At 44.2% G+C, this 12,149-nt stretch overlaps 1 protein-coding gene across 6 annotated transcripts in view; it reads right to left on the bottom strand.

Moving 5' to 3' along the window:
- The window catches only part of DYNC1I1 (dynein cytoplasmic 1 intermediate chain 1), a 295,022-nt gene that overhangs the window by 169,919 nt on the left and 112,954 nt on the right, over positions 1-12,149 (bottom strand). The window lies entirely within an intron of this gene.

The raw sequence follows: 12,149 nt of genomic DNA, 5'->3' as shown, positions 1-12,149 counted from the left end.
TCCTCTGAGGCCTCATCTCAGAGACTTGATTGATGCGCTTCTGCAGCCCCAGGCCAAGGGGAGAACGTTTCACCGAGAACACCGCCATTAGCTAATGGAAGACATTTTTCATCCCGTGGAAGGACAGACGGCTGCAGCCAGCTCCGGGACCAGCCAAAAGTGGCACCCACCAGCAACGAAGGACGGCGAGTGCCCAACGCCCACACGGCAAAGGAAAACCACATTAAGCAAAGCCCAGACTCACCAAGGACTTTATCAGGGTGTTTCTGGCACTCCCTGACACCACCAGAAAGGTGAGAGCAGATGTGATTGCTGTAGTCATTTTGATATTTTCTATTTCACCACCACATCTTAAACAACTTGTAAATGTTCCCAGGAAGGGTGAGGGAGTTCAGCAGAAGACCTATATTTGTGGTGGAGCTTCTAGAATTTCTTTGTAGCAGACAGGCTTAGGTATAGCATTTTCTTTGGAAGGAGACTAGGGAGAGAATTGGCTAGGATTTTGACTTGAAACTGTGTTTGCATAGCAGTTTATAAAATATCGAGGGGCTGTCAGAAGTTCATCTGGAAGAATGGAGGTGCCAGTAGAAATGCAAAGGTTCCTCCTCAGATGCCTTCTTAGCACTGACCCTGTATGGAAGGGAGATGCCTGCATGAGAGGAGAGGATGTTTTTGAGCCCATAAGGTCATGCCCACCTCCCACCGACTGCTCCCCACTAAGGCCTCCAACACCACCTCCCCTGTCTACGCCGTGGATGGCCCAGGTCGCAAAGATGTGTTCTCATCATTGTGCCAGGTCAGGGGATAACTTGGCAAGGCTAGCTGGAAACTGAAGGTGTAAACAGGTTTTTATTTTCCCCTTCTTTTGGCTCTCCATGAATAGAACTTTCACATAAGAACCTCAAGCTGATGGAAAAATTAGATAATCACACCCAGTTGCCCTGAACTCATCCCTACTGTGGGTCAGCTAAGGGCTCTGCAGATGTGTGAAGAAAAACCCATTGCCCAGTGTACTTATGCCATTGGGGTGGTAAGAGACACGAAGAGGCAATTTTGACAAACTCGAGACTGTTTTTTTTTTTTCATTTTGATTGCTTTGAGTGAATAAAAATAATTTCCTTGTACTAGCGTGTTTTTAAGTGCTGAAATCAGTGAGCAGTTTTCTCAAAAGTAAGCCACCAGCGCCCCCTCCTGGCTGTTTTCTGTAGTGTGTGGAATCGAAAATTGCAGGGTAAAGCAACAAAGCAGAGTTTGAGACACAGGAAAACGTCCAAGGGAAGACTGTATGTCATGGAAAAGTATTGATTCTCACATATTTAAGGTTCACTGTGATATCGTAGCTGTTTCTAAATGTTTGGGTGGATACTCTGCCATAAGACATATGAAAACTAAGCCCTTATAAAATACATCAAGAAGATAGAGAACATGTATGTCTAATAGAATACAAATGTCTACTGATTATTCTATCATTTTCATAAATAAACATATTCAAATATTAAACAACATTTTTCCCTTTAGAGGAAACAGTACAAATAAACACACAGTGATATTTCTGAAATTCACCTAATTTAAGCCAGTTTTCCTACTCATATCCAAGCTCTGCTTACATACTCCAGTTTCAAATTTAAAGCAAAGAAAAGCTTGCCAATCAAAGGCCTTTAATGGCAATGGAAAATCAAGTCCCAAAGCCCACAACTGACTGACTTTATGTGGGAAATATTTGATTTTGAGAAATGTTTTTATACTTGAGAAAGATAATTTTTAGTTAAAAACATTTCCATCTGTGGCTAGTTTCTTTTAAATAAATATTTTAAATACGGGGACCAGTATGACTTCTAAATGTTCTTTGTTAGGCATTTCAGACACAATTCATAGTAATGAGTATATACTCCAAGGTACAAATCAGTTCTCAAAGCTTCACAAGCCCACAGATTTCTTCAAGTAAAGACGACTGGTTATTTACTCTGAGGCAAATCAATCTCTTTGCATTTTAGGGAGTTCACTTTTTGCTGTTGCTGTTGAATGGATTCTAGTGAATATTGAGCACGGTTTTGGTTTCTGTGCCTACGAACTGGAAAGGAGAGCCCTTTTTATTGGGATGTCCCAACTGAAACAGAAGAAATAGTCCAACCTAAGTGAAAAGCAGACAAGTAAAATATTCTGACTTCATTAATGTGGGGATTTGTGTTAGATAAATGTGTAGCCCTTTAACATGAGAAGTGAAATTTTCTAATTTCATTTCACTGACAAAAAGGAACTCTGTTCCAGGCATTTGCAGATTTAATTTGCCACAGTTTGGTAGACAGTAAGCACTCAGTAAAATAAACGGAATATTCCGAAAGTCCCTCACGCAGGTCACTTTGTGTCATTTTACAGTCACTAGGGAGAGGCAGGCCATTCGCTCTAACCCTGGTCCATCAGGATGTACTCCTTTTAGCAGCAATAAATTGTTTCAAAAGGTAGCTTTCCCAGAAGTGCATAGAAATAAAGCATAAATACTCACTAATGATTCAGGCTCACGAAATACAAACTAAATTTAAAAATGAAAGTAATGGAGGTATACCTTGGTTTAAATCCCAGAAGTACCTCTCTTTCCAGCTATGTGGCTCTGCATGAGGGTTGAATCTTCTCACCCTCCAGAGCCTGGTCTGTAAGCACCTTTAAGAGCTGTTGCATTGGAGATTATATGTCGGGTTTCTGGTCCATAAATGCTCAATGAATGAGAGCCGTTACTATATTTATTATTATGTGTGCCTTCCTTGGCTCTCTTGTGACTATACGAGAATCTCACACTTTCTGAATTAGGAAGAGCTTGACTGTCTAACATGAATGAAATGACAGCACATGAAACAGAGCCCATTCACTTGTCTCAGTTAACACATAACCATGATCATTCACTCCGAGGTCAAACAGCATATCTTTAAGGCTATAGAATAGACAATAAAATGATGCCAGATTTTTCCTTGAATCAAAAATTTCATTTTCATTAAAAAGAAAAAAATCCAAAAGATGCTCGATGTCACTAATCATCAGATAAATGCAAATAAAATCCACAATGAGCTATCACTTCACACCTGTTAGAATGGTTACCAAGCAGTGCATTGGCGAGGGTGTGGAGAAAGGGGGACCCTTTTGCACTGTTGGTGGGAATGCGGACTGGGTCAGCCACTGTGGAAAGCAGTATGGGCTACCTCAAAAAATTAAAAGTGGAGCTGCCTCATGACCCAGTGATTCCACTTTTAGGAATTTATCCAAAGAAACCCAAAACACTAATTTGATAGGACACATGCACCCCTGTGTTCATTGCAGCATTCTTTACAATCACCAAGATTTGGCAACAGCCCAGGTGTCCATCAGTAGATGAATGGATAAAAGAGCTATAGTGCAGTTATACAACAGAATACTGCTCGGCCATAAAAAAGAAAACTTTACCATTGTGGCAGCATGGATGGACCTGAGAACATTATTTTAGTGAAATAAGCCAGTCAGAGAGAGACAAATACCATGTGATTCCACTCAGATGTGGAATCTAATGAACAAACCCAACGAACAAGCAATATAGAGACAGATGCGGAGAATGAGACCAGATGACAGCTCTCGGGGTGTTGGAGGGAGGTGGAGAGATGGGTCAAAAAAGAAGAAAAAGGGGGAAGAACTCGTGGACGGGACACCAGTGTGGTGACTGCTGAGGGCTGAGGGTGAATGGAGGTGGCAGACGGTATGGGCGGTAAATGGTAATGGAAAAAATATAATCAATTTCTTTAAAAAAGAAAACAACTGAGTCCATGTAAAAGAAGTGCATGGGCAATTTTATTTGCTCCGTTTCCCCTTTAGGACACGGTCACCTGACCTCTGGCTGCTCGAACAGGACAGCGGTGGGTGAAGGCCACAGGGCCATGAGCCACAGGCGGGCACAGCCGGCACCCGGAGGAGGAGATGCAGGGCAGACCCTGGAAGGCATGTAAGGGAAACTGGAACCACGGCAAATGCCGATCCCTCACAGGCAGACTTCATTCTTAACCTGCACACCAGTGCAGCCACGAATAAATTACTAGGTGTCTTCATTTCTCAAGCTTGTCCAACATGAACTAATTTGACCATCCGATATTTTCAGAGGGATAATTATCATTCTCATCTTGCAAATGGGGAAATAAAGCAGGATGATCATCGCATTTAAAAAGGAGCATCGTTTCATATTATGACTAACATCGCACTCAGTTGCCAGTGTTATTAAAGGGTGAAAATACTCCGTCTGCAAACAAAAATGACATGACTGACCCAATACGGTAAGGTGTGTGTTTCGAGTTTCCTTTTTTAATTATGTGCTCCCTCGCTTACCCACAGCCCAAAGGATTTCTTTTTTCTTTTAATATTTTTATTTATTTCTTTTTAGAGAGAGGGGAAAGGAAGGAGAAAGGAAGTGAGAGAAACATCAGTGTGTGGTTGCCTCTCATGTGCCCCCTACTGGGGACCTGGCCTGCAACCCAGGCATGTGCCCTGACTGGGAATCAAACCAGCGACCTTTTGATTCACAGGCAGGCGCTCAGTCCACTGAGCCACAACCATCAGGATGAAATAGGATTTCAAGTGGCTTAGAAAAAGAACTTCAAATACAAAAGGATACAATAAATAAATGAGGGATTTCTGGTTGAAAAGAAATAATAGTCACCAACAGGAAGAGCAGCCCTGCCCTGTCCAGCGGCTGGAAGTGCTTCAGAGCTTCCTCGTGAGTTTAGGAAATAAAAAAGTGATTCATCATGGCTGTCGATAAAATGTGCTTTAACTTGTTTTTCCCAGGAGTGACGAGTCAGCTGCTTCTACCAGGCTTTCTTGCCTAACATTTGCAGTCACCTTCCAATGCGGGGCCTGCCTGGGGTAATGCATATAGTTTTTGCCATGAAATAGGTCAGAGCTAAAAGGCTGGTATGTGAACCAAACAGGCGATTCTGCCCAAGACTACAGCTTCCTGACAAGTGTGTCACTGTCACTGATGGGTTACACATGAGCTACTGGTCTCCTCTGCCTGGGAGGAGGGTGGCGGTGCCTCCTCTACTTCCCTCAGTGGGTCACACCAATATTGTATTTTGGCGGGGGAGCACCACTTAGCTGAACTAAGAAACCAGAGTTGTATCAGTGAACAGGCTGAAAGTCAAACTCGTGCCTCCAAACACTGGCATGGACACTGCTTCCTGGGTGCCCACACCTGGTGTCCCCAGCGAGACACTTTCCATCACTCAGATTCCCTCCCTTTTGAGTTCTCACATCACCACCACCTCACCTGGAGGCAAGAGTCAATTTGTGGCACAAGGTTCAAGATCCAACTTCATTTCAAGAGAATTCACACAAACCATATTCATTTATAAACCTGAAGATACAATCATATTGACGCCTGTTTTGCCCACCTAGGACAGAGCCATGAACCAGGCTCAGGCTCCTAAATAGAGATGCTAAAAATGAAAAAGTCACGAGCTCGCCTTAAGCAAACAAGCCAAATGAAAAGGCCTACATAAAAAGGTTAATGACTGTCTTTGCCAATGCGGACAGAGCAAGGGATAAATCAAGGGAGTTTAACGAGCTTTCTTTTCTACCAACTTTGCAAAAGTTGGTTTTCATTTTCAGAGCACGGGGGAGTAGCTCTTTCCAAAAATACATGAAACTAACTCCTGGCCACAATAGTAACACACAGGAAGTCCGGCCTCATCGGTGCCCCCACAGATCCCCTGCCCTTAGGCCGAGCCTCCCACTGTTCAGAAGCTGATCCAAAGGCCGAGGGAGGCTGTGGGTGTCAGCCTCTGGGCAGAGCTGCTGCTAGTGAAGATCGAGACACAGGCAAAGTCTGCACCTCCCACCCCTGCTTCCGAAGCTGGGTGGCCACCTCCCCTCACATTGGTCCAAACAGGGGGCAAGGCCCCACGCCTGCTTAGGCCAGTTCTGCGAGACAGCTGCCTTGAAAGAGATCCTTCCCGTGGAGAATCTTCCCGTGATCCAAATAAGATGAGTCTCATTATTAACTGTGCATTTTCATGCCAGTGCAGACCCAGGGGTGGGAGAGACGCACCTGCCAACAAGAGCCACGTGCACGGCACACGTTAACCAGGAAGCAATGAGTGGCACCCACAGAAAAAGTCCTCGTGCTGTGGGGGTACAGAACAGACTCCTTCCTTCCAAAACTGCCTTTCCGCTCCTTTCTTAGGAGAAAGGAGAACCCTTAGAAACAGTTTGGGTAATACAATCAAAATTTGGTGCTTCAGAAATTGTTTTAAAGATGAAGGGTATCTCTTAGAATCTCTGAAGTTTTCTTACAGATAATGTGTAACTAGATGCAGTGGCAGTACGTAGACATTAGCTACGTACATATTTTCTAATTTATCTTCATGGTGGTACATCAGGTCCTTGAATGAGGTTGCTCTGTTCAACGTCATTTCATTCTGTCATCAATGAGATGCCGTAGGAAATTAACTATTGTTTATACCAATGAGCCTGTGGTAAAATTGGTTTTGTCCAGTATCACTTGACTACAGATCAAGACCCCATCCATGCAATGACGTTAGGTGAGGGTTTTACCATAGAGCCCCCTTTAGAGGGGTGGTTCTAAAAATGAGGTCCCTAGCCCAGCAGCGGCAATGCTGCCTGAGAGCTTACTACAGGCCCGAAGAATTCTCAAATTCGCAAAGGATGGCCCGGCAATCTGGTTCTAACAGGGCCTCCAGGCCGTCCCAGTGCTCAAACCGCCTTCAGACTCTTCTTTCCTGTCTCTCTCCTGGCTTCAGGTCGCTTTGCTTTGACCACAGACAAGTTCAAACTTTCGAACCTGTGAGCTTTCCTGGCTTCGGGACCCCTGTCCTGTCCTGCTTTTTGACAACCATGGGATGATCCAGCCTTGTCTGCCTGCTTTTTGTAACGCGTCTGGTGCTCCTCATTCCAGCTGTTGGCTGAGTCCCCTCTGCAAACACATCAGGCCGAGATCGCCTGTCCTGCATTTTTCCAAGCTCACCTCCTGCAAGAGTCGAGGCCCGGAAGAGCAGCCTTCATCATGCCAGCCCTCCTCACCTCCCATGTTAAAGATTATGGATCTTTAACATTCCCTGCTTCCCAGAGGAATAATGATTATGACAAACACAGTGACGATGGAGACAATGGTGGTCATTGTTTATATAGGCTAGTCACGTGCACCACTGAGTCATGGGCATCATCTTCGCCTCATTTTCAAAACCCTGTGAAGTGTTATTCTGACCTCTGTTTGACAGGCGAGAAATCTGGGTGCTTTTCAAACCTCCTGTAGGTAAACCAAAAGTAGAGATAGGACTTGACTCCAGCCTCTAACGTGTGTGCATTCATAATCCTAATACCAATCCCTAAGCTTGTAAATGCCTTGGTAAAACATGAAATGCCCAACACACCTAGATTTCCCACTATTTCATGAGGACACTGTGCTGGTCACCCACATACCTGCCTTCAAATCCTTGCTGAGGATTTGAACCCTCTCGCTTGGAGGTTCTGCCTTTCCCCTGAGCCTCTCCAAGCCTTAACCCATTGCCTCAGAACTCAGTTCAAGTTTTACCACTTCCACAGAGAAATGTCCACTCCATGTGGGTCATACATGCATGGACAAAGGGCTCAGAGAGACAGTGAGGTGGGCTTCCACATGGGGAAATCATAATACATCCCACTAGGCAGCGAGAGAAGCAAGAGCTGGGGCAACGCAGCTGTTTACTGAGCACCTGTCAAGTGGCGGGTGCCGCGTTGGGTGCTGCAAACCAGACAGACTCCCTGAGTTGGTGGGGCCTGGAGGTGAATAACCAAATAAGTAAAATAATTATAAGCTGCGGTAAAAAGCTCTGGAAAATAAAATAGGGTGATATGACCAAAAGTCAGTAGGTGGTAGGGGGTAGAGGGGAGGGGTGGTGGGGGCAAGGCTGGATTGAGAAGACATGACTGAGAGGGCATGGTCTGCGGGTTGAAGGATGGAAACCAGCAGGCCACTCTAAGAGCTGAGGAAAGGGTCTTTCCGGTGGGTGGAGCGGGGCGAAGGCTGGGGGGGGGGGCACTCAGAAGGAACAGAAAAGAACCAGTGAGGACGGATGATGTAAGCGAGGGAGAGAGCGGTGGGAACCAAGGATGGAGAGCCAGGCTCAGACAGGACACATGGCAAGGAGTTTAGATTTATTTCAAGGACAACTCAGAGCCACAGGGGTTTCAAGTAAAACAGTGCTGGGATTTATTTATGTTTCGTAAAAATTACCATAGCTTCACCCCTCCTTCCTCTACTAATTCCTGGTCTTTCACCCTCTTATCTTATTCATGGTTCCAGATCCAAATTCCTTTATATTCTGGAGGAGCAGTGAGTGTGGGCATCTGTGTCCAGATGGCCACAGAGGACCTGTGATGTCCTCTGTGTCCCCAGCTCCAGCCCAAGGGAGGCACAGAAGGTGCTCAGTAAACCCATGTGAAATAAGTAAGAGAAAAACCAAACCTGGAAATACCTTTTTGGCTTACATGTACCAGGTAATCTGCAATAACAAGGTTCTTACAGCTCAGGATGTGGTTTAAAAAAAAATCCCCATTGCTACTAGAAAATACAATTTGAATACTTTCAGAGCTCATTTTTTTCCCTCTCAAGTTCTCCCAGAGCTTCTGCTGCCTTCGCTTTGCTATTTAATTACTGATTACTGAACTCCTCTTCTCCTCCCCGTGAACTCTTGTCCTGCTGTTCTCTCCCTTTCATTTAGAATTGTTTTTATCCCAAGCCTCCCTTGGGTATTTCATCATTCTTTACATCCTCCCGTTTCTTTCTGTTCCAGTACCAGCCCTAGCCCAGACCCTGTCTGGAGAGCCGTGCCCGACTCTTTAATTTTTACCCTGCAGTCTCACAGACCTTCCCTCAACCCCTGCTCCCTGGCTTGTAATGTAGTTTATGCCTCATCTTAAAAGTAGTCTTTTGGTTTTTTTTAAAGGTCGAGATCCCATTTAACAAGGTACATTTTACTACCGACTCAGTGATGCAGAGTGCTGGCTTCCCAGCATCGCTCCTCTGGGAGTGGCCTGTGGAAAGCGCTGCTCACTGTGCAGTTCACCCTGACAGACTCCTTCTGAGCCAAATGCCAGGGCAAATCACACGCAGGAATCCCAGGTCCCTGGGCTGCTTATGAACCCTCCCTCAATGGCTGTGGATGACCCTGTGCATCTGGGCATGGAAGAAAACCCTCCGCTCCCAGGAGAGGCCAGATCACGGGCTTAAATCCCACAGATCAGCTAGAAAATTGCAAGGTACATCAGAGACTTGCAGACTTGTTCAACTAGTAAAATACCGCCATTCAGCGTTTTACTTTCTTTTAAAGGAACACCATGGGTCATTTAATTCTTTTATTGCTTTTTGACACAAAAGGCTATATTATTTTCCCCCAAAGTCTTTTAATTATTACATCAATAAGGCCTACCAGTGCACTTAAAACATTACATATTTAAGGGTATAGCATACTAGATGCTAAATCTATTTATAGATCACTACTCAGGTACTACCTGGTAGCTTTTAGACTGAAATACAAAAATATAACTTACTTGCTAAACTAGAGTTCCCTATGCTATAGTTCCAGGAAAAAAATACTTTCGTTGCTTTATGAAACTGCACATAAAAGTTTGTACACTTATGTTAAATGTCGGAGTGTTATCAGAAACTCCATGTCCCTTCGTGGTTGCTTTAAGGTTAAAGAGAACGTTGCATGATTTTCGTCCTTAAATAACATACTCACAGGCTGCTCAGCTGAATTTACCAAAACCTAGATGCCATTCTGCACCCATTAAAATATAAATAATAATAAGTAAAACAATTCAACATTACAAGAATTGCTATGTATCACATGTAGGTAAATTTTTATGTGCCCATTTCCCAGACTGTTTTCATTCCTTTTATTTCTTATCCCCCCTATTTAGCACATTTTGTTCTATCAAAATTGGATTCAATTTGCTTATGGTTTTCTAATTTTTCATCTGATAATTCTGCTAAACAATATTTACTGAGTGTTGAATAAATAAAACAGGTTCTGGGATCAACAAAGAAAAGTTCCCCTCAAACGGACTGCATCCTAGTTCAGAAATCACAGAACAAGGACCAAACTGACTGATACAGTCACGGTGAAAATGGGAGTGAGCACATGAACTTGGACTACAGAGGGGTGGGAAATCTTTGTGAGGGGATGTGTCTTGGGCTACAAGCACTGGAATGGGTAGGGCTGGGGGTGACTACACAGTAGAGGGAAAAGCATTGGAAAAGAAGAGGGAACAAGACCATGGACACAAGGAAAGCATGTGCGCTTGAGTGCAGAGTGGAGGGGCCAGGCTAGCTGAAGCCCAGGGCTAACGTGTGGCGAGGAAGGGGAGGTTGGGAAGGCAAACTGTAGGAGGTTTCAGGGGGTGGCTTACTCTCCTGGGAGACAGAAGCCTCAACATTTCTTCCCAAAGTGCACAGTCATTCTGGGAGTTATGGGACAGCTTATGAAAGCACTGAAAATAACCTTAACTCATCTTCAGGCACTGACACACATAAACTCGTGAGGGTAATGCCCCCGGAAACACTAAGTCATGAGGCTAGAAAATGTGCTTTTCTCCAGATATTTTCCTGTCTTTGCGTGACCCACAAAGAACAGGACAAGAAAAAGCAAGTAGCTCAGAGCTCAGCAGCCCTGTCGCCAAGGGAGCTGCATGCAGATTTCAAAGAAGATTCTCTGCAGGGAGATCTCCCTAAGGAAGCCGGGAAGCCGGCTACTTGGAGAGCTTAAGTGATTTAGCTTAATTCCTCTGTAAACTGTATTTTAAATGAGTAGGAAACCACATTTCTGCGACTGGTATTGTTTAAGGGGATGGAAGCCCAGCTAAAAATGCTTTGGTTTTCTTTCATAAATATTCAGGTTTATTGTTCTGAGACTTATTTTTTCTTCCTTAGCAGTCTCTGAAAATCAAGTCATGAAGAAACTGGCTGCCCGTGGTGCGTGCTTCCGGGGCTGTGTTTGGTAGTGGATCTCATTTTCCCAGAGATCTAGTGGGCTGTGCTCTTTCCAGTTGCTTGAGAAGGTGGCTTTCTGTACATCAAATAAGTCAGAACAAATTCACCCTGATTTTCACAAAGACCAATGTTACCCTTCTCCCTGTCCCCCAATATAAGAATAAAGATTAAAGGTTGGTTTCTTGTATGTTGACTATGGCAGCTCTAATTCTCAATTTTATTGTGAGTAAAACAGCCCCTCTGAGGCATAAGAAGTAGAAGATAACTTCTTCACCATGACCAGGGAGCCATTGTGAGCACATGGGAAAAACAAACAAATAAACAACAACAAAAAACCCCAAACCTCTGAAAGCAATGTTTTTAAAACCTCCAGAAAGGTCTGACTTGAGAGCTACATATATGTGGAAAACAGGAAAAGGCACCAATAAGAATTGAGCTCCTCACTCTGTGTCAAAGGATCAAAGGCCTCTTTACCTACATCTCACCTGATGTTCATGGCTATCATATGCAGTGTCCCATTTACAAATGGGAAGAATAGAACTCAAGGAAGGTGATTAAGCAACGTGCTCAAGGCCACAGTGGTAAGTGGTGAAGCAAGAGTGGAGACCCAAGTCTCCCTGGCTCACAACAGCCTGCGCTACATTCATTACGCCACCTCAAGGAGGCTCCCAGAAGTAACAGGAACTTCAACACGCAGTTGAAGAGGACTACAGATTGAACAGGCCTATCAGAAAACTTAAAAATTGCTCTCTCTTTTCCAGGAAAAAAGTACATTTCATGAAATAGTCTAAAACATGTTCTTAGTGAGTGCACTGCCCTCAAGAAATATGCAAGCTAAGTAGAGAGCTTAGACACAGGCAGACTAAGGCACAGGCAGAGTAAAAGACAGCTTATAAAAGACAGTATATCATCACTATGGAAATGAGTGGATTATAAAGTATCCTGCTTGAGATGAGGGTCACTGGAAAGAGAGTTCAAAGCAAAGATAAAACTGGGGCTTCCCCTTGGAGGGTGGGCAAAACTTTAATCTGCTCACAATGTTAGCAGGATACTGAATGTCATCCATGAAAAAGAAAATGCTTGGACAGAATGTGCGATCAGAAGCCCAGACCCTATCTCTGCCCTAAGAGAGAAGAAGCTACAAGACAAT

The sequence above is a fragment of the Artibeus jamaicensis genome, unplaced genomic scaffold (genome assembly GCF_021234435.1).
Source record: "Artibeus jamaicensis isolate MK-2021 breed Jamaican fruit bat unplaced genomic scaffold, CSHL_Jam_final contig_923, whole genome shotgun sequence".
In the NCBI taxonomy this organism is placed as follows: Eukaryota; Metazoa; Chordata; class Mammalia; order Chiroptera; family Phyllostomidae; genus Artibeus; species Artibeus jamaicensis.
Note: the sequence above shows the minus strand (reverse complement) of the source record. Positions and strands in the feature narration are given on the sequence as shown.